The sequence below is a fragment of the Thalassophryne amazonica genome, chromosome 20 (genome assembly GCF_902500255.1).
Source record: "Thalassophryne amazonica chromosome 20, fThaAma1.1, whole genome shotgun sequence".
In the NCBI taxonomy this organism is placed as follows: domain Eukaryota; kingdom Metazoa; phylum Chordata; class Actinopteri; order Batrachoidiformes; family Batrachoididae; genus Thalassophryne; species Thalassophryne amazonica.
In genome coordinates this window covers 5987374-6006193 of record NC_047122.1, presented here as the reverse complement: position 1 = coordinate 6006193, position 18820 = coordinate 5987374, and the positions used below count along the sequence as shown (strand labels likewise).

The 18820-nt window shown below is 42.0% G+C and overlaps 1 protein-coding gene across 1 annotated transcript in view; it reads right to left on the bottom strand.

Annotated features, from left to right (window-relative positions):
* Positions 1 to 14077, bottom strand: part of LOC117502059 (SUN domain-containing protein 2-like) — a 112363-nt gene extending 98286 nt beyond the window's left edge. The window contains exon 1 of the mRNA XM_034161049.1: positions 13980 to 14077. The gene's annotated coding sequence lies outside the window, so the exon portion shown is untranslated. The remainder of the gene's footprint in view (positions 1 to 13979) is intronic.
* Positions 14078 to 18820: the final 4743 nt, after the last annotated feature.

Genomic DNA, 18820 nt, shown 5'->3' with positions numbered 1-18820 from the left:
CCCCCGGACTGTATTCAGCACCAGCCCACCTCAGCTCACACCTCAGCTTCCCCATCCCTCCCTCCCCTCACTGTAACTCCAACTGAGGTGAGAGGCCAACTCCTGCAGCTGAAGCAGAGGAAAGCAGCAGGACCTGATGGGATCTCCCCAAGGCTGCTGAGGACCTGTGCATATGAGCTCTGTGAGGTCCTCAGCCACATCTTCAACATGAGCCTCAGCCTGGGGGTGGTCCCCACCCTGTGGAAGACCTCCTGTGTGGTCCCGGTTCCCAGAACACCGCACGCCAAGGAACCAGCCCATTGCAGACCAGTTGCCCTGACCTCCCACCTCATGAAGACCATGGGACGGCTCACCCTGTCTCACCTCTGCATCATGGTGAGCAAAATCCTGGACCCACTGCAGTTCGCCTACAGGCCCAACATCAGGGTAGATGACGCTGTCATCTACCTACTGCAGCGAGTGCTCACTCACCTGGAGAACGACGGGCGCTCTGTAAGAGTCATTTTCTTTGATTTCTCCAGCGCTTTCAACACCATCAGACCAGCGCTGCTGCGGGAGAAACTGGAGGACATCTCGCCGCCTGGGCCATCGACTACCTCACTGACCGCCCCCGCAGTACGTGTGGCTGCGCGGCTGTCAGTCTGAGGTGGTAAGGTACAGCACCGGGGCCCCCCAGAGCACCATCTTCTCGCCTTTCCTCTTCACCCTCTACACCTCGGACTTCACCTACAACACGGACAGCTGCCACCTCCAGAAGTTCTCTGATGACTCCGCTATTGTGGGTCGTATGTCTGGGGGGAACGAGCTGGAGTACTGGTTGGTCATCACAGACTTCGTGGACAGGTGTGAGCGCAACCACTTGTGTCTCAACAGCAATAAGACGAAGGAGATAGTGATCGACTTCAGGAGGAAACCACCACCTCACCCACCGGTGAACATCCAGGGGGAGGACTTAGAGACTGTGGACAGTTTCAAATACCTGGGTGTTTACCTCAACAGCAAACTGGACTGGACTCACAACACCAACATCCTGTACAAAAAAGGCCAGAGTTGCCTCCACCTCCTGAGGAGACTGAGATCCTTTGGAGTGAGCAGGCCTCTGCTTAAGACTTTCTACGACTCTGTTGTAGCCTCTGCTCTCCTCTATGCTATCGTCTGTTGGGTCCCGGGCAGCACAGAGCGGGAGAGAAAGAGAATGAATAAGCTGGTCTGGAAGTCCAGCTCGGTCCTGGGCTGCCCTCTGAACTCTCTGGAGGAGGTGGCTGAGAGGAGGGTGTTAGCCAAGTTCAAATCCATCATGGACAACTCCTCTCACCCTCTGCACCGGACTGTAGTGGAGCTGAACAGCACCCTCAGTGCAAGAAAGAACGATACCGCAGGTCGTTCCTCCCTGCTGCTGTCAGGCTGTACAATAACACTGTGAAATAACCAAATGCAATAATACGAGGTCTGTTAGAAAAGTATCCGACCTTTTTATTTTTTTCAAAAACCTGATGGATTTGAATCACGTGTGCTTGCACGAGCCAACTTTGAACCTTCGTGCACATGCATGAGTTTTTTCACGCCTGTCGATTGCGTCATTTGCTTGTAAGCAGCCTTTGTGTGAGGATGGGTGGAGTCTCTTGTCGTTTTTTCTTTGCAAGGAAAATGGTGGAACGACTGGAGCAGAGCGACTGCATCAAATTTTGCCAGAAACTGGGCGACAGCCAGGTGGAAACCATTCGGATTATTCAGACGGCTTTTGGTGACGATCCTATGGGCATCACACAGATTAAGGAGCGGTACAACCGGTTAAAAGACGTCTGCACAACGGTGGAGAGTGAGCCACACTCCGGGCGGCCATCACCATGCTGAAATGACCAGATCATTTCCAAAGTGAACTCTGTGGTGATGCTCAACCGCCGTGTGACTATCCGAGAAATTGTGGAAGAGGTGGACATCAGCACTTTTTCAGCACATTCCACTGTGATAGAAGATAGATTATATATATATATATAAGTATGTATGTGGGTGTGTGTATATGTATATGTATGTGTGGATGTATATACATACATATTCTATTTCTACCTCATTTTCTTATGTCTTGTACTGTTACAAGTATTATTATTATTGCTTATCTTTGCACACGCTGTTTAATGAACAATTTCCTCTTCTTGCATCCATCTTGTGTGTTTTTTAAGAGCTGACATAACATGTGAATTTCTCCTCTGTGAGATCAATAAAGTTTATCTTATCTTTAGTAGAGATAAGACTGATGCAGATATTAATGAGACAAATTTAACTCCATAGGAAGTTAGCTTTGAGTAATCAAAAGTTAGCGTGCACGCTGATGTCCACAATTTCACTCCAGAGGTGTTATTAGGTTCCAAAAACAGCGTTTTCAGTTTTAGAAGTGTTTATTTCTTGCTAGCGTTTACATATTATGTAACCGCTAGCAAAAAAATAAAAATATGTATACAGTATAACACATCAGTGAAGCGATTTTAGACAGACAAGCCACTGAGATCACGGTGCAGCTGTACTTTGACTGTCAGCCCCACCACTCAAAAAAAAAAAAAAAAAAAAAAAAAAAAACAACAACAATGAAACAGAATGTGGCTTTTTAACCCAGTGGTGTCCAAAGTGTTCCAGAAAGGGCCAAGAAGGTGCAGGTTTTCTTCGCAGCTACTGACTCCAGCAGGTGATTTCATTGATTAACATCACTTTGACTAGGAGGGACAAGTTTGTCAAAAACAAAAAAACACCTCTTAAAATGTCAAGTTTAGCCATATGTTTTTAAACATTTCACTTTTTCTGTTATCAGACTGAAGGACTGTAGTCGTGGTTGCAAGTTTCTGGCAGATGCTCTTTCTGTTAATCTTAATCTTGACTGTGTGTAATCCAGCTAATCTACAAAAGCCGACCTGCTGCTCACACAAAGACTTTACAGAACACAAATTACAAACAAAACTGAGGGGAAAAAAAGCTTCACAAACACAGACACACAAATTTAGCAGGTTCAACACAGGAACAGGACAGAGTAGCACAAACACACGAGCAGCGTCTCAACAGATCAGTCAAGATCAATCAAATTCACAGCTAATGGTTTTGAATATGAGAACAGAGAATGAGCTCAGAAATCAGATGTTCTGGCTTAGAATGAAAACAAAAACCTGAAACTTTTTTTATGTTCTGGAACAGAATAGTTTATTTAAAATAATGGTAACCAGTTAATTCCATTATTCATTTCATTCTTGACAAGGTTTCCATTTACAATGACCCAGTGCAGATGTCAGACTCCATTAATGCTCCACAACTAAACAGATGGTGGCAGCAATGCACAGTGTCGGTTTGCAAACTGCCAACAAATTCAACAGAAGAAGAAGAGGAGGAAGGCGACGATGACCCGGTGTGGTTCACTCCCACCTGTTGTTTATTTTGATGGTGGGACAAAGCGCTGGCATCCCGTGATTCATGCTAAGAATCGCACCTGGAGCAGACAAACATGGAGGGACTTCTTTTAAAAAACTGCTTTTATTTGGGTCATTATTATGCTTCTTTTTTTGTCTTTGTGGATCAAGAGGGATTTATTTTTATCGTAAGCAGAACGCTGATGATACATCAGATGGTTGAACACTGGCAGGAATATATATTTAAACTTTTAAAATCACTTATTTTTCTTGTTGTTGATGGGACAAAGCACTGGAGTTCCAGGGTTCTAGCTAGGATAAAATTTTAGTGTAGTGGTAATGTCAAGGAAGCGAAGCGACCGGGGGTGGGGGTGGGTGCGTAAGGGGGGAAGCTTTTGAAAATTCAAGCTAAAAATTGGTCATTCTAGGGGTACCCAAAGGGGAAAAGCCAGGTACGACAGACAGACAGTATTAAGTCTTAAAGTAAATAAATATGAAATTGGTTACTGGATCCTTAAACTCTGGACATAAACTCTACATGGTGGATCCTTGATCTCTGGACATAAACAGAAATAAAATCTGTTAGTTTTTTCAAAAGCATTTCTTTTCAGACATTAATAGCATGAATGTCTTTCCATACCTATGAGCTGAGCTCCTGCAGCTGTGCTGCAGGTCAGGTTTATAAAGAATGCAAGGCGTCTCATTTTGGGAGGAAAAAACGTTTTACTCGATTGTAGTTTATTGTCTGTATTGCAAGGTTTGTAAGAGGTGTCATTTTATTTAAAGCGGCGATTTGTTTTGAAGTTATTAATTCCGAGCGGACTCTGTATCAGCAAAGAGCCGCGCAGCGTTTGAAGCACGGAACGGAGGACGATTCTCGTTTCTCGAATGCAACAAGACAAGTGACTTTAATCCACACAAAAGTGACTGATGATATTTTAATGGCTTTCAGAGGGGTTAAGAAGCAGACTTACTGCTTCTGAAGAGCAGCGAATCAAAGAGCCACGAGCCACACTTCAAACTGGAGTCGCGTTGCAGAAACGGCTGATTACAGACGCTGTACTGAAAATCGTAACGGTCCAAAATAAGTGTAACGGTCCAAAATTATAGCGTAATGGGCCGTAGCACAAGTTTGTGCTAGCTAGAACCCTGAGTTCTCTGGTTCAGGCCGAGAAACACAACCGGAGCAGACAAACACCGGGGGACTTCTGAAAAAAACTGCTTTTATTTGGGTCATTATTATGTTTTTTTTGTCTTTGTGGATCAAGGGTAGGGTTGGGTATCGAGAACCGGTTCTCTTCAGGTATTGTTAAGAAATGATTCGATCCATCGACATCAATAGCCTTTTTGCTTAACGATTCCCTTAATGGTGCTTCAGAGCAGCCGTTGTTTTTGGGGGTGTTTGTCGGGAAAATGGTCATGTCTCTACGTTGATTACAGAACCCCTGCAAGGTCTGTAATCAGCCATTTCTGCAGCACAGCTCTTCTTTGAAGCTTGAAGCAATGAAGCAGTGATCCGACCTGCTGCTTTGTTGGTTCTTTGTTTTATTTCGCTTTATCTTAATTTTTCCCCGCTAAAACCCCCAAACAGCATATGCCTGGGAGTAATATTTACCTTTTTTATGTTAAACTGACCTGTTATGGTCTTCTGAAACAGTTGATAGATGTATTTTATAACTTAAAAACGGGACTGATGCTAACGCACTGGCATGTCTTTGCAATTTTCAATGTTAAAGTTAGCATTAAGCTGTCCACATCTCAGTACATTTGTTTTCTGTATAATAATTAATGGCTGAGCATTTGTTGTGAAAGAGTCAAATGTATTACAAATTGCAATTTTTTTTAATTTATTTTTGTTTATATATTAATAATAATAATAGCAACAACAACAATAGTAATAATAACTAATAATGCTACAATACAATTTCAGAGAAAGAGACAAAAAGAGCCCGATAAAAACACAACAGAAAATATAAAACCAACTAACAATGAACATAAATAAATAACTATAGAAATAAATAAGTTTTATTTAAGTTTAATGACAATTTGTTTCGGTCAAACCATATTTTCAATTTGTTAATTTCTTCAGTGATTTCCTCCAGAAGTATCTGCCAAGCAAGAAAACTGCTGCATCCTAGTAAGAGCAGAATACTACTGGAATGAATTTGAATAAGGAAAGTTGTTTTTTTTTTTTTTTTTTTTTTTTTCCACAAAAATGGATGCTGCACTCACTGCAGTTTATTGTCTGGAATAGTCCCAGATTGCATTTCAGAGCTTCTAGAATTCAAAAATTTTTGTGCGGGTGGTGTTGGGGGGTAACTTTGGGTTTCAGCTTTTTTTTTTGTTCTTCACCACTTTCATCCCTGAATATGTCAATCGTGAGTCACTTTTATGTGGATTAAAGTCATTAACTGGGACTCCTGTCTTGTTGCGAAAAAGAAACGAGAATCGTCCTCCGTTCTGTTCACACAGCTCCAAACGCAGCGCGGCTCTCTGCCCAGTCAAGTTAGAATACAGGGTCCAGTCAGTCAGTCAGTACAGTCAGAATTAATAAATTCAAAGCAAAACACCATTTAAATCAATTGATACCTCTTTCCAAATCTTGTAATACAAACAAACTGCAATCAATCAATCAATCAATCAATTTTTTTATATAGCGCCAAATCACAACAAACAGTTGCCCCAAGGCGCTTTATATTGTAAGGCAAGGCCATACAATAATTATGTAAAACCCCAACGGTCAAAACGACCCCCTGTGAGCAAGCACTTGGCTACAATGGGAAGGAAAAACTCCCTTTTAACAGGAAGAAACCTCCAGCAGAACCAGGCTCAGGGAGGGGCAGTCTTCTGCTGGGACTGGTTGGGGCTGAGGGAGAGAGGGAGAGAGAGAGGGAGAGAACCAGGAAAAAGACATGCTGTGGAGGGGAGCAGAGATCGATCACTAGTGATTAAATGCAGAGTGGTACATACAGAGCAAAAAGAGAAAGAAACAGTGCATCATGGGAACCCCCCCAGCAGTCTACGTCTATAGCAGCATAACTAAGGGATGGTTCAGGGTCACCTGATCCAGCCCTAACTATAAGCTTTAGCAAAAAGGAAAGTTTTAAGCCTAATCTTAAAAGTAGAGAGGGTGTCTGTCTCCCTGATCTGAATTGGGAGCTGGTTCCACAGGAGAGGAGCCTGAAAGCTGAAGGCTCTGCCTCCCATTCTACTCTTACAAACCCTAGGAACTACAAGTAAGCCTGCAGTCTGAGAGCGAAGCGCTCTATTGGGGTGATATGGTACTACGAGGTCCCTAAGATAAGATGGGACCTGATTATTCAAAACCTTATAAGTAAGAAGAAGAATTTTAAATTCTATTCTAGAATTAACAGGAAGCCAATGAAGAGAGGCCAATATGGGTGAGATATGCTCTCTCCTTCTAGTCCCCGTCAGTACTCTATCACTCTGAGACAAGACCTTTCTGATTTTAGAGATATTGCGTAAATGCAAAAAAGCAGTCCTACATATTTGTTTAATATGCGCTTTGAATGACATATCCTGATCAAAAATGACTCCAAGATTTCTCACAGTATTACTAGAGGTCAGGGTAATGCCATCCAGAGTAAGGATCTGGTTAGACACCATGTTTCTAAGATTTGTGGGGCCAAGTACAATAACTTCAGTTTTATCTGAGTTTAAAAGCAGGAAATTAGAGGTCATCCATGTCTTTATGTCTGTAAGACAATCCTGCAGTTTAGCTAATTGGTGTGTGTCCTCTGGCTTCATGGATAGATAAAGCTGGGTATCATCTGCGTAACAATGAAAATTTAAGCAATACCGTCTAATAATACTGCCTAAGGGAAGCATGTATAAAGTGAATAAAATTGGTCCTAGCACAGAACCTTGTGGAACTCCATAATTAACTTTAGTCTGTGAAGAAGATTCCCCATTTACATGAACAAATTGTAATCTATTAGACAAATATGATTCAAACCACTGCAGCGCAGTGCCTTTAATACCTATGGCATGCTCTAATCTCTGTAATAAAATTTTATGGTCAACAGTATCAAAAGCAGCACTGAGGTCTAACAGAACAAGCACAGAGATGAGTCCACTGTCCGAGGCCATAAGAAGATCATTTGTAACCTTCAAGAATGCTGTTTCTGTACTATGATGAATTCTAAAACCTGACTGAAACTCTTCAAATAGACCATTCCTCTGCAGATGATCAGTTAGCTGTTTTACAACTACCCTTTCAAGAATTTTTGAGAGAAAAGGAAGGTTGGAGATTGGCCTATAATTAGCTAAGATAGCTGGGTCAAGTGATGGCTTTTTAAGTAATGGTTTAATTACTGCCACCTTAAAAGCCTGTGGTACATAGCCAACTAACAAAGATAGATTGATCATATTTAAGATCGAAGCTTCCTTGAGCAGCCTGGTAGGAATGGGGTCTAATAAACATGTTGATGGTTTGGATGAAGTAACTAATGAAAATAACTCAGACAGAACAATCGGAGAGAAAGAGTCTAACCAAATACCGGCATCACTGAAAGCAGCCAAAGATAACGATACGTCTTTGGGATGGTTATGAGTATTTTTTTCTCTAAAAGTTAAAATTTTGTTAGCAAAGAAAGTCATGAAGTCATTACTAGTTAAAGTTAATGGAATACTCAGCTCAATAGAGCTCTGACTCTTTGTCAGCCTGGCTACAGTGCTGAAAAGAAACCTGGGGTTGTTCTTATTTTCTTCAATTAGTGATGAGTAGAAAGATGTCCTTTTTCAGAGGAGCTACAGCATCCAAAGTTGTCTTCAATGAGGATGTAAAACTATTGACGAGATACTCTATCTCACTTACAGAGTTTAGGTAGCTACTCTGCACTGTGTTGGTATATGACATTAGAGAACATAAGAAGGAATCATATCCTTAAACCTAGTTACAGCGCTTTCTGAAAGACTTCTAGTGTAATGAAACTTATTCCCCACTGCTGGGTAGTCCATCAGAGTAAATGTAAATGTTATTAAGAAATGATCAGACAGAAGGGAGTTTTCAGGGAATACTGTTAAGTCTTCTATTTCCATACCATAAGTCAGAACAAGATCTAAGATATGATTAAAGTGGTGGGTGGACTCATTTACTTTTTGAGCAAAGCCAATAGAGTCTAATAATAGATTAAATGCAGTGCTGAGGCTGTCATTCTCAGCATCTGTGTGGATGTTAAAATCGCCCACTATAATTATCTTATCTGAGCTAAGCACTAAGTCAGACAAAAGGTCTGAAAATTCACAGAGAAACTCACAGTAACGACCAGGTGGATGATAGATAATAACAAATAAAACTGGTTTTTGGGACTTCCAATTTGGATGGACAAGACTAAGAGTCAAGCTTTCAAATGAATTAAAGCTCTGTCTGGGTTTTTGATTAATTAATAAGCTGGAATGGAAGATTGCTGCTAATCCTCCGCCCCGGCCCGTGCTACGAGCATTCTGACAGTTAGTGTGACTCGGGGGTGTTGACTCATTTAAACTAACATATTCATCCTGCTGTAACCAGGTTTCTGTAAGGCAGAATAAATCAATATGTTGATCAATTATTATATCATTTACCAACAGGGACTTAGAAGAGAGAGACCTAATGTTTAATAGACCACATTTAACTGTTTTAGTCTGTGGTGCAGTTGAAGGTACTATATTATTTTTTCTTTTTGAATTTTTATGCTTAAATAGATTTTTGCTGGTTATTGGTGGTCTAGGAGCAGGCACCGTCTCTACGGGGATGGGGTAATGAGGGGATGGCAGGGGGAGAGAAGCTGCAGAGAGGTGTGTAAGACTACAACTCTGCTTCCTGGTCCCAACCCTGGATAGTCACGGTTTGGAGGATTTAAGAAAATTGGCCAGATTTCTAGAAATGAGAGCTGCTCCATCCAAAGTGGGATGGATGCCGTCTCTCCTAACAAGACCAGGTTTTCCCCAGAAGCTTTGCCAATTATCTATGAAGCCCACCTCATTTTTTGGACACCACTCAGACAGCCAGCAATTCAAGGAGAACATGCGGCTAAACATGTCACTCCCGGTCTGATTGGGGAGGGGCCCAGAGAAAACTACAGAGTCTGACATTGTTTTTGCAAAGTTACACACCGATTTAATGTTAATTTTAGTGACCTCCGATTGGCGTAACCGCGTGTCATTACTGCCGACGTGAATTACAATCTTACCAAATTTACGCTTAGCCTTAGCCAGCAGTTTCAAATTTCCTTCAATGTCGCCTGCTCTGGCCCCCGGAAGACAATTGACTATGGTTGCTGGTGTCGCTAACTTCACATTTCTCAAAACAGAGTCGCCAATAACCAGAGTTTGATCCTCGGCGGGTGTGTCGTCGAGTGGGGAAAAACGGTTAGAAATGTGAACGGGTTGGTGGTGTACACGGGGCTTCTGTTTAGAACTACGCTTCCTCCTCACAGTCACCCAGTCGGCCTGCTTTCCCGGCTGCTCGGGATCTGCCAGGGGGTAACTAACGGCGGCTAAGCTACCTTGGTCCGCACCGACTACAGGGGCCTGGCTAGCTGTAGAATTTTCCACGGTGCGGAGCCGAGTCTCCAATTCGCCCAGCCTGGCCTCCAAAGCTATGAATAAGCTACAATTACCGTTACTGCTAAAGGAGGCCGAGGAATAATTAAACATTTCACACCCAGAGCAGAAAAGTGCGGGAGAGACAGGAGAAGCCGCCATGCTAAATCGGCTAAGAGCTAGTAGCTACGCTAAGCTAGCGGATTCCTAAAAACACGCAAAGTGAATAATGTGTAAATAATTTAGAGGTGATTCAGCAGAAGGAGTGCTTTAGTTAAGGCACGTAAAGATTACACTAGGAAACAAATCGTAATCTAGATAACTAGATCAATCTAACTGCACAGATTAAACAGCTAACAGATACAGAAAAACACTGCTGTGCTCCGGAACAGGAAGTGATACAATACCGCAGTGAGAGCCAACCACCAGTAGAGGCCAATCGATCAAAACATTTTTTTCCTCCCAAAATAAGACATCCTGCGCTGACGTGCAGCAGTCAGCTGAGCTCAGCTCAGAGACATATGGAGAGGCTTTCATTCCAAAATGTCTGAAAGGAAATGCTTATAACAAAAACTATAGATTTTGTTTATTTTTATTTATGTCCAGAGTTTAAGGATCCAATGACCAATTTCATATTTATTTACTTTAAGACTCAATAAAATGTTGACATAGAAAACCTGTAAAGCCTGCTTTTAGTACACAGAAAATTCACAAGAGGTATCGATAAGGGAATCGATAAGGAATCGATAATGGCATAGATAGATAAAATCTTATCAATACCCATCCCTAATCAAGGGGGATTTATTTTCATCACAAGCCGAATGCTGATACACCAGATGGCTGAACGCTGGCGGGAATATATTTAAACTTTTAAAATCACTTCTTGTAGATGATGGGACAAAGCACTGGAGTTCTTTGGTTCAGGCTGTGTAACACAACCAGAGCAGACAAACACTGGGGGAATTTTTTAAAAAGGCAGTTTTTCTTCAGTAATTTCCATGGAGAGGAGTATTCGACCGATGGTCGAACCTCGGATTCAGGAGGAGCAGTGTGGTTTTCGTCCTGGTCGTGGCACACTGGACCAGCTCTACACACTCCATCGGGTGCTTGAGGGTTCATGGGAGTTCGCCCAACCAGTCCACATGTGTTTTGTGGATCTGGAGAAGGCGTTCGACCGTGTCCCTCGGGGCACCCTGTGGGGAGTGCTCCGGAAGTACGGGGTCCGGGGCCCTTTGCTAAGGGCTATCCGGTCCCTGTACGACCGCAGCAGGAGCTTGATTCGCATTGCCGGTAGTAAGTCAAACCTGTTTCCAGTGCACGTTGGCCTCCGCCAGGACTGCCCTTTGTCACTGGTTCTGTTCATTATTTTTATGGACAGAATTTCTAGGCGCAGCCAGGGTGTAGAGGGGGTCTGGTTTGGGAACCACAGAATCTCGTTTCTGCTGTTTGTGGACGATGTGGTTCTGTTGGCTTCGTCAAATCAGGACCTTCAGCGTGCACTGGGGCAGTTTGCAGCCGAGTGTGAAGCGTCCGGGATGAGAATCAGCACCTCCAAATCTGAGACCATGGTTCTTGACGGGAAAAAGGTGCTTTGCCCTCTTCAGGTCGGTGGAGTGTCCTTGCCTCAAGTGGAGGAGTTTAAGTATCTCGGGGTCTTGTTCACGAGTGAGGGACGGCTGGAGCGTGAGATTGATAGACGGATCGGTGCAGCATCTGCAGTGATGCATTCGCTGTATCGGACCGTCGTGGTGAAGAGAGAGCTGAGTAGGGGGGCAAAGCTCTCGATTTACTGATCAATCTTTGTTCCGATCCTCACCTATGGTCATGAGATTTGGCTCATGACCGAAAGAACGAGATCGCGAGTACAAGCGGCTGAGATGAGTTTCCTCCGCAGGGTGGCTGGGTGCTCCCTTAGAGATAGGGTAAGGAGCTTGGTCACTCGAGAGGAGCTCAGAATCGAGCCGCTGCTCCTCCACGTCGAAAGGAGTCAGTTGAGGTGGCTCAGACATCTTTTCCAGATGCCCCCTGGACGCCTCGCTGGAGAGGTGTTCCGGGTACGTCCCACTGGGAGGAGGCCCCGGGGAAGACCCAGGACATGCTGGAGGGACTACATCTCTCAGCTGGCTTGGGAACGCCTTGGGGTTCCCCCGGAGGAGCTGGGGGAGGTGTGTGTGGATCGGGACGTCTGGGCGGCTTTGCCTGAGCTGCTGCCCCCGCAACCCGACTCTGGATAAAGCGGAAGAAAATGGATGGATGGATGGAAGGTAATTAAAGTATTTCCCAGATTGTCATCTTCCAAAACAAGAATGTCTTCTCATCAGGCTGTGATGATGAATCTGACTGAAATGATGTAACAGGTCAGATTAAGACTTTATATTTACTCAGTATGTGAATGGTTTCAATGTCTGAAACAGTCTGAATTGTATGAATGGCCATATGAGGACTGGAGCTTTAGCTGCTGAGCCAATCAATGGGCAACAGTGGGTTTGCCCGGGCTTCTCTGCGAGGCTAAGAGCAACACTAGGAACTCATTGCTTCATTTAAGTACACAAGAAATCTGTTTCTGGTAATCAGACCACTTTCTCTTAAAAGGCTTCATTTTACTCAGTGTCCTGTTTTGAAACATTCTAGCTTCGCTGCATTGTCTTCTCCATTTTTCCTGGGAGCATTACAGCGCCACATACAGGTCTTGTATATGGAGTGTTTTCAGTTTAACTGGTTCGGGAACAATATTTTTAGTTCTAACCAGTTCGGGAATGTCAATTTTGGGATGGAATACAAAACTGGAAACATTAAAATACGGTTTCTGTTTGGAACAAACCAGCTGGGAAAAAATTCTGGTTGGAAGCCCTGACAAGCCTAAATTATCATCAGTCAGCACATAAAACATGGCCAGCTTCAAAGTGAGAAATAACATTGGTAAAAGTCATGTACTTATGAACATGCATGTGAGATCCACACAGCAGAGTACTTTACTTTACTGCAAACCTCTGGTTCAAAGAATACCAGCAGTCAAAATGCATACAGTGATTATTAATACAGTAAAAACAGACAGAAAAGTATCTGCAAAGCCAGGTGGAGGAAAAAGATGACACACGGGCAGCAGGCAGCAAAACTCTCCGCACACTGTGGATGGACTGAGTGTCCTGTGGGGAGATATTGTGCCGATTGGCGTGCAATGAAACATCCAATTTTCCAACAGCAGACAGAAAATATTAATCTGAGGTATGAAGAAGAGTTCACCTTCATGGACAGAGAAGCACAGGTTCAATGAGGCATTCATACATTGGACATGTGGTCCATGTCCTGTACTGTCCATGTCTCTGCCCCACGATTCCATTGTGATGTTTTAGTACAGACCTCATGTTCATCGATTTAAGTTGACATCAACCCTACAAGCGTCGGAGACCAAAACCATTTTTGCACCAGTCTGTGCACACTTATTTCTGCTGTAAGTTGAACACTAACTCTGGAATCTAAGAAGAGTGACTCATTTTTGGAGGAAACCTCAAGTGGCAATTTAAGAAACTACAAGATGTGACATTTCCATGCAGGCTTCATTTGACTGCCAGACAACAATAGCGTCCACGTTAAACTAAATGAGGACGTACCAGCAGTTAGTGGCCACGCAGCATGCTGGAATAATCCAAAGCAGACAGCAGTTGAGGTTTAAATCCACCGACTTTAGTCAGCATATTGAAATGAGTGATAAAAATTCAATTCTGTCTCTGATACTAACAATGCATGTTAACAGGAAAACGCACACACTCAAACACTGATCACGTCAGAAGGATTTCAAAGTTTCACATTTTATCCAAAAGACCATGACCAACATTTCCTAACCAACTAGCGATTACAGGATAGTTCTGTTCATGGTGCTGAGCATTCACAACCAATAAAAACCACCAGTACTGAGTCCATATTTAAACTATTCTAAATCCACTGACCTTTAGACCTCCCCTTGTGACGCAGGTCTCACAATGTCAGTGTGAGCTGCAGCTGTCTGGCTGTGGAAAAAAGTGTTTTAATGTGAAATGAACTGACCTGGTGAAAGTTTTACGCAGCAACCTGCCTGGTAAGTCGTGGTAACTCTGACAAGAGTGACAGGATGCAACACAACGGGAACCTGTGGCTGAAAGCAGCCAGCCGAGAAGCAGGAAGCGAGTATGAAAGCACGCACACACACACACACACACACGCTCATAAGGCCTTATTTCAGTTACATCGCTGAGCACAGTGCTGATGCTTTTACACTTTTCCTCTCGTAAATTTGCTCAACATCATCGTGACACATCCTCAAGTGGTTCTGTTCACATACGGGTCCAAACACACAAACAAACACAAACAGGGATGGCGCTTCATTTGCCTTCTTTTTGACAAACTGCGTCAAACGTTGCTGTGGTTGTTGGCACCAAACAGCCATCGTGTAATTTAATTTCTTGCACACATTGATCCACCAGTAAGACGTTAATCTTTGTTACTTAAAAAAGAGAACTTTTGAATCATGAAAAATGAGAGTAATGTTGTGTTGTTACACGGATATTACTATCTGACAAAGGAGAACTCTGTGAAATCTATTTTTAGATGTTTTGGGGCCATCCTGTCACACGGGACAAAAAGGAAACTGATCAAACAATATTGATTTGGAATGTAAACACCGTCATGGACTAATCAGCTAATTAATGTAATGATATGAGGTGAGCAAAAACACTCTGTAAACCAGTGTTGTATAACAAAGTAAAAATACTTCACTACTGTACTTAAGTACATTTTGGGAGACTTTGTACTTTACTTGAGTTTTTTTTTTTACTTTTTTTTTTTTTAGAAGTTTACTTCACTACATTTCCGACCGTTATTTCCTTTAATTCAGGTTGCCTTATATACACATTTAAGCTAACAGACAGCAGCTGGTTCATGCTCTGTTGGCTTATTAGTGCAGCAAATGACTGAAACAATCCTTCAAATGGTGATATAAGCATCAAATTCAGCACAAATACAACTGGAGCAAAATTAATGGAGCACCTTTAACTTTTGACCCCTGTACAAACTGAAACTGACCTTTGTCACCATTCTTGTTGCTTTTACCTCATAACTCCATAACATTCAGTCACAGATTGTCCAAACTATACCTTTTCTGGAATCCTTATGATCAGGCAAATAATGTGGTGTAGTTTTCTATATGATTGGAGGATCTTTTAATTTTGACCCCTGTGTGATTCTCCAATTGACCCCTACCTGGCTGCCCATTGAAAATTCAAGTGGCCAATCAGTTTGTTTTAAGAGTTCATGTCTATTATTTGCGCCAAATGTGATGCTTGTATCACCATTTGCAGGATTCCGCTCTAAATACAACCCCTGGCAAAAATTATGGAATCACCGGCCTCGGAGGATGTTCAATCAGTTGTTTAATTTTGTAGAAAAAAAAGCAGATCACAGACATGACACAAAACTAAAGTCATTTCAAATGGCAACCTTCTGGCTTTAAGAAACACTATAAGAAATCAGGAAAAAAAAATTGTGGCAGTCAGTAACGGTTACTTTTTAGACCAAGCAGAGGAAAAAAAATATGGACTCACTCAATTCTGAGGAATAAATTATGGAATCACCCTGTAAATTTTTATCCCCAAAACTAACACCTGCATCAAATCAGATCTGCTCGTTAGTCTGCATCTAAAAAGGAGTGATCACACCTTGGAGAGCTGTTGCACCAAGTGGACTGACATGAATCATGGCTCCAACACGAGAGATGTCAATTGAAACAAAGGAGAGGATTATCAAACTCTTAAAAGAGGGTAAATCATCACGCAATGTTGCAAAAGATGTTGGTTATTCACAGTCAGCTGTCTCTAAACTCTGGACCAAATACAAACAACATGGGAAGGTTGTTAAAGGCAAACATACTGGTAGACCAAGGAAGACATCAAAGCGTCAAGACAGAAAACTTAAAGCAATATGTCTCAAAAATCGAAAATGCACAACAAAACAAATGAGGAACGAATGGGAGAAAACTGGAGTCAACGTCTGTGACCGAACTGTAAGAAACCGCCTAAAGGAAATGGGATTTACATACAGAAAAGCTAAACGAAAGCCATCATTAACACCTTAACAGAAAAAACAAGGTTACAATGGGCTAAGGAAAAGCAATTGTGGACTGTGGATGACTGGATGAAAGTCATATTCAGTGATGAATATCGAATCTGCACTGGGCAAGGTGATTATGCTGGAACTTTTGTTTGGTGCCGTTCCAATGAGATTTATAAAGATGACTGCCTGAAGAGAACATGTAAATTTCCACAGTCATTGATGATATGGGGCTGCATGTCAGGTAAAGGCACTGGGGAGATGGTTGTCATTACAGCATCAATAAATGCACAAGTTTACATTGATATTTTGGACACTTTTCTTATCCCATCAATTGAAAGGATGTTTGGGGATGATGAAATCATTTTTCAAGATGATAATGCATCTTGCCATAGAGCAAAAACTGTGAAAACATTCCTTGCAAAAAGACACATAGGGTCAATGTCATGGCCTACAAATAGTCTGGATCTTAATCCAATTGAAAATCTTTGGTGGAAGTTGAAGAAAATGGTCCATGACAAGGCTCCAACCTGCAAAGCTGATCTGGCAACAGCAATCAGAGAAAGTTGGAGCCAGATTGATGAAGAGTACTGTTTGTCAGTCATTAAGTCCATGTCTCAGAGACCGCAAGCTGTTATAAAAGCCAGAGGTGGTGCAACAAAATACTAGTGATGTGCTGGCGCGTTCTTTTGTTTTTCATGATTCCATAATTTTTTCCTCAGAATTGAGTGATTCCATATTTTTTTTCCCTCTGCTTGGTCTAAAAAAGTAACCGTTACTGACTGCCACAATTTTTTTTCCTGATTTCTTATAGTGTTTCTTAAAGCCAGAAAGTTGCCATTTGAAATGACTTTAGTTTTGTGTCATGTCTGTGATCTGCTTTTTTTTCTACAAAATTAAACAACTGAATGAACATCCTCCGAGGCCGGTGATTCCATAATTTTTGCCAGGGGTTGTATTCTCTTATCTGCTGCACTATATACGAGATGTAAGATGCTGCTCCTCACTGTTTCTCAATTGCCCAAATCTCTACAACTTGATATAAATTAATTAAAAATATAAAAGCCAGCTTCCTGATGAAGTGGTGTAGAGGAAGATTTTCTTAAAAAGAAGTTCAGCTACAATTTGACAGAAAGTGTATTTGAGATGAAAGACTAGATTTGATGTTTTGGTGAAATAAACTTTAGTATTTCTTCATAATTGATGTAAATAAAGTCCAAGACGTATTCAGTGACTTGGAAATGTTCATGTTTCCATCCCCTGAATTGTCTAAAGAAAACTGACAATAAAACTGATTATTATTTACAGGTTTTATCAAGTTTTAGAGATTTGCTTTCAGTTTGAGTTTGAGGAAGATAATTTTAGAAATTTTTATTTGTTATTTTTTTGTATTTCTTGTATTTACAATGGCATAAACAAATTCAAAAGTGTGAAATTCCAAGTGTTCCAATACTTTTGGAGGGCACAGTATCCTAACCTTATGATGGAGTACAAAATGAGTGCGGTGTTATTACAGTTTTGTTTAAGAATGTTTAATTTTCACTGTTGTTGCACTTTGTGTCAAATCATAGTCATATTGTATATAATATTGATACGAAAATTCAGTAAGGTATAATCTTCTATTATACATTCCAAATCTAAGGTGGACCCCTACTAGTGTTTACTAAGGTACACCTAAATATCTTTAAAAAAAAAGAGAGAGAGAGAGAGAGAGTAGAGCCACTTATGGCGCTTTTCTACTTCACAAAAGTAGCACTACTCTGCTCGACTCTACTCGGTTTTTTTGCTTTTCTACTAGGGTTAGTACCTGGTACCGGGTGCTTTTTTAGTACTTGCTCAAGACGTCAACAGGCTGCCGGCCACTGATTGAGATAATGTCGTCACTGGACGAGTCATGAGCGCGCCGTCCGAGACGAAAATCAAAACTGGCCATTTTTAAATACTCACAGCGGCGTTACAGCGACCGTCCTTTTCTTTACTTTTACGGCGTTTTTTTTTTTTTTTTTTTTACTCGCACAAAACCACACCGTGGTCTGTGGATGAGTTGCGGACGTTTGTGTTTGAAGGCGGAGGAGAGAATACAGAGAGGTGGATGAAGCGATCCGAAATGAGAAAATCTCCCAGTCTTTGGCCGCGCCCGGCTCACCGGACATTACAGCAACGCAGAGAACAGCTGAAAAACCTTAAAAGTGATTACAGAACCACAATGACCGGAGTAGGTCAGACCGCAAGGGCTGGAAACTGTTCGACCGTAGGCATAAGTAAGGGATGGTTCAGGGTCACCTGATCCAGCCCTAACTATAAGCTTTAGCAAAAAAGAAAGTTTTAAGCCTAATCTTAAAAGTAGAGAGGGTGTCTGTCTCCCTGATCCGAATTGGGAGCTGGTTCCAGAGGAGAGGAGCCTGAAAGCTGAAGGCTCTGCCTCCCATTCTACTCTTACAAACCCTAGGAACTACAAATAAGCCTGCAGTCTGAGAGCGAAGTGCTCTATTGGAGTGATATGGTACTATGAGGTCCCTAAGATAAGATGGGACCTGATTATTCAAAACCTTATAAGAAGAATAATTTTAAATTCTAGAATTAACAGGAAGCCAGTGAAGAGAGGTCAATATGGGTGAGATATGCTCTCTCATTCTAGTCCCCGTCAGTACTCTAGCTGCAGCATTTTGAATTAACTGAAGGCTTTTCAGGGAACTTTTAGGACAACCTGATAATAATGAATTACAATAGTCCAGCCTAGAGGAAATAAATGCATGAATTAGTTTTTCAGCATCACTCTGAGACAAGACCTTTCTAATTTTAGA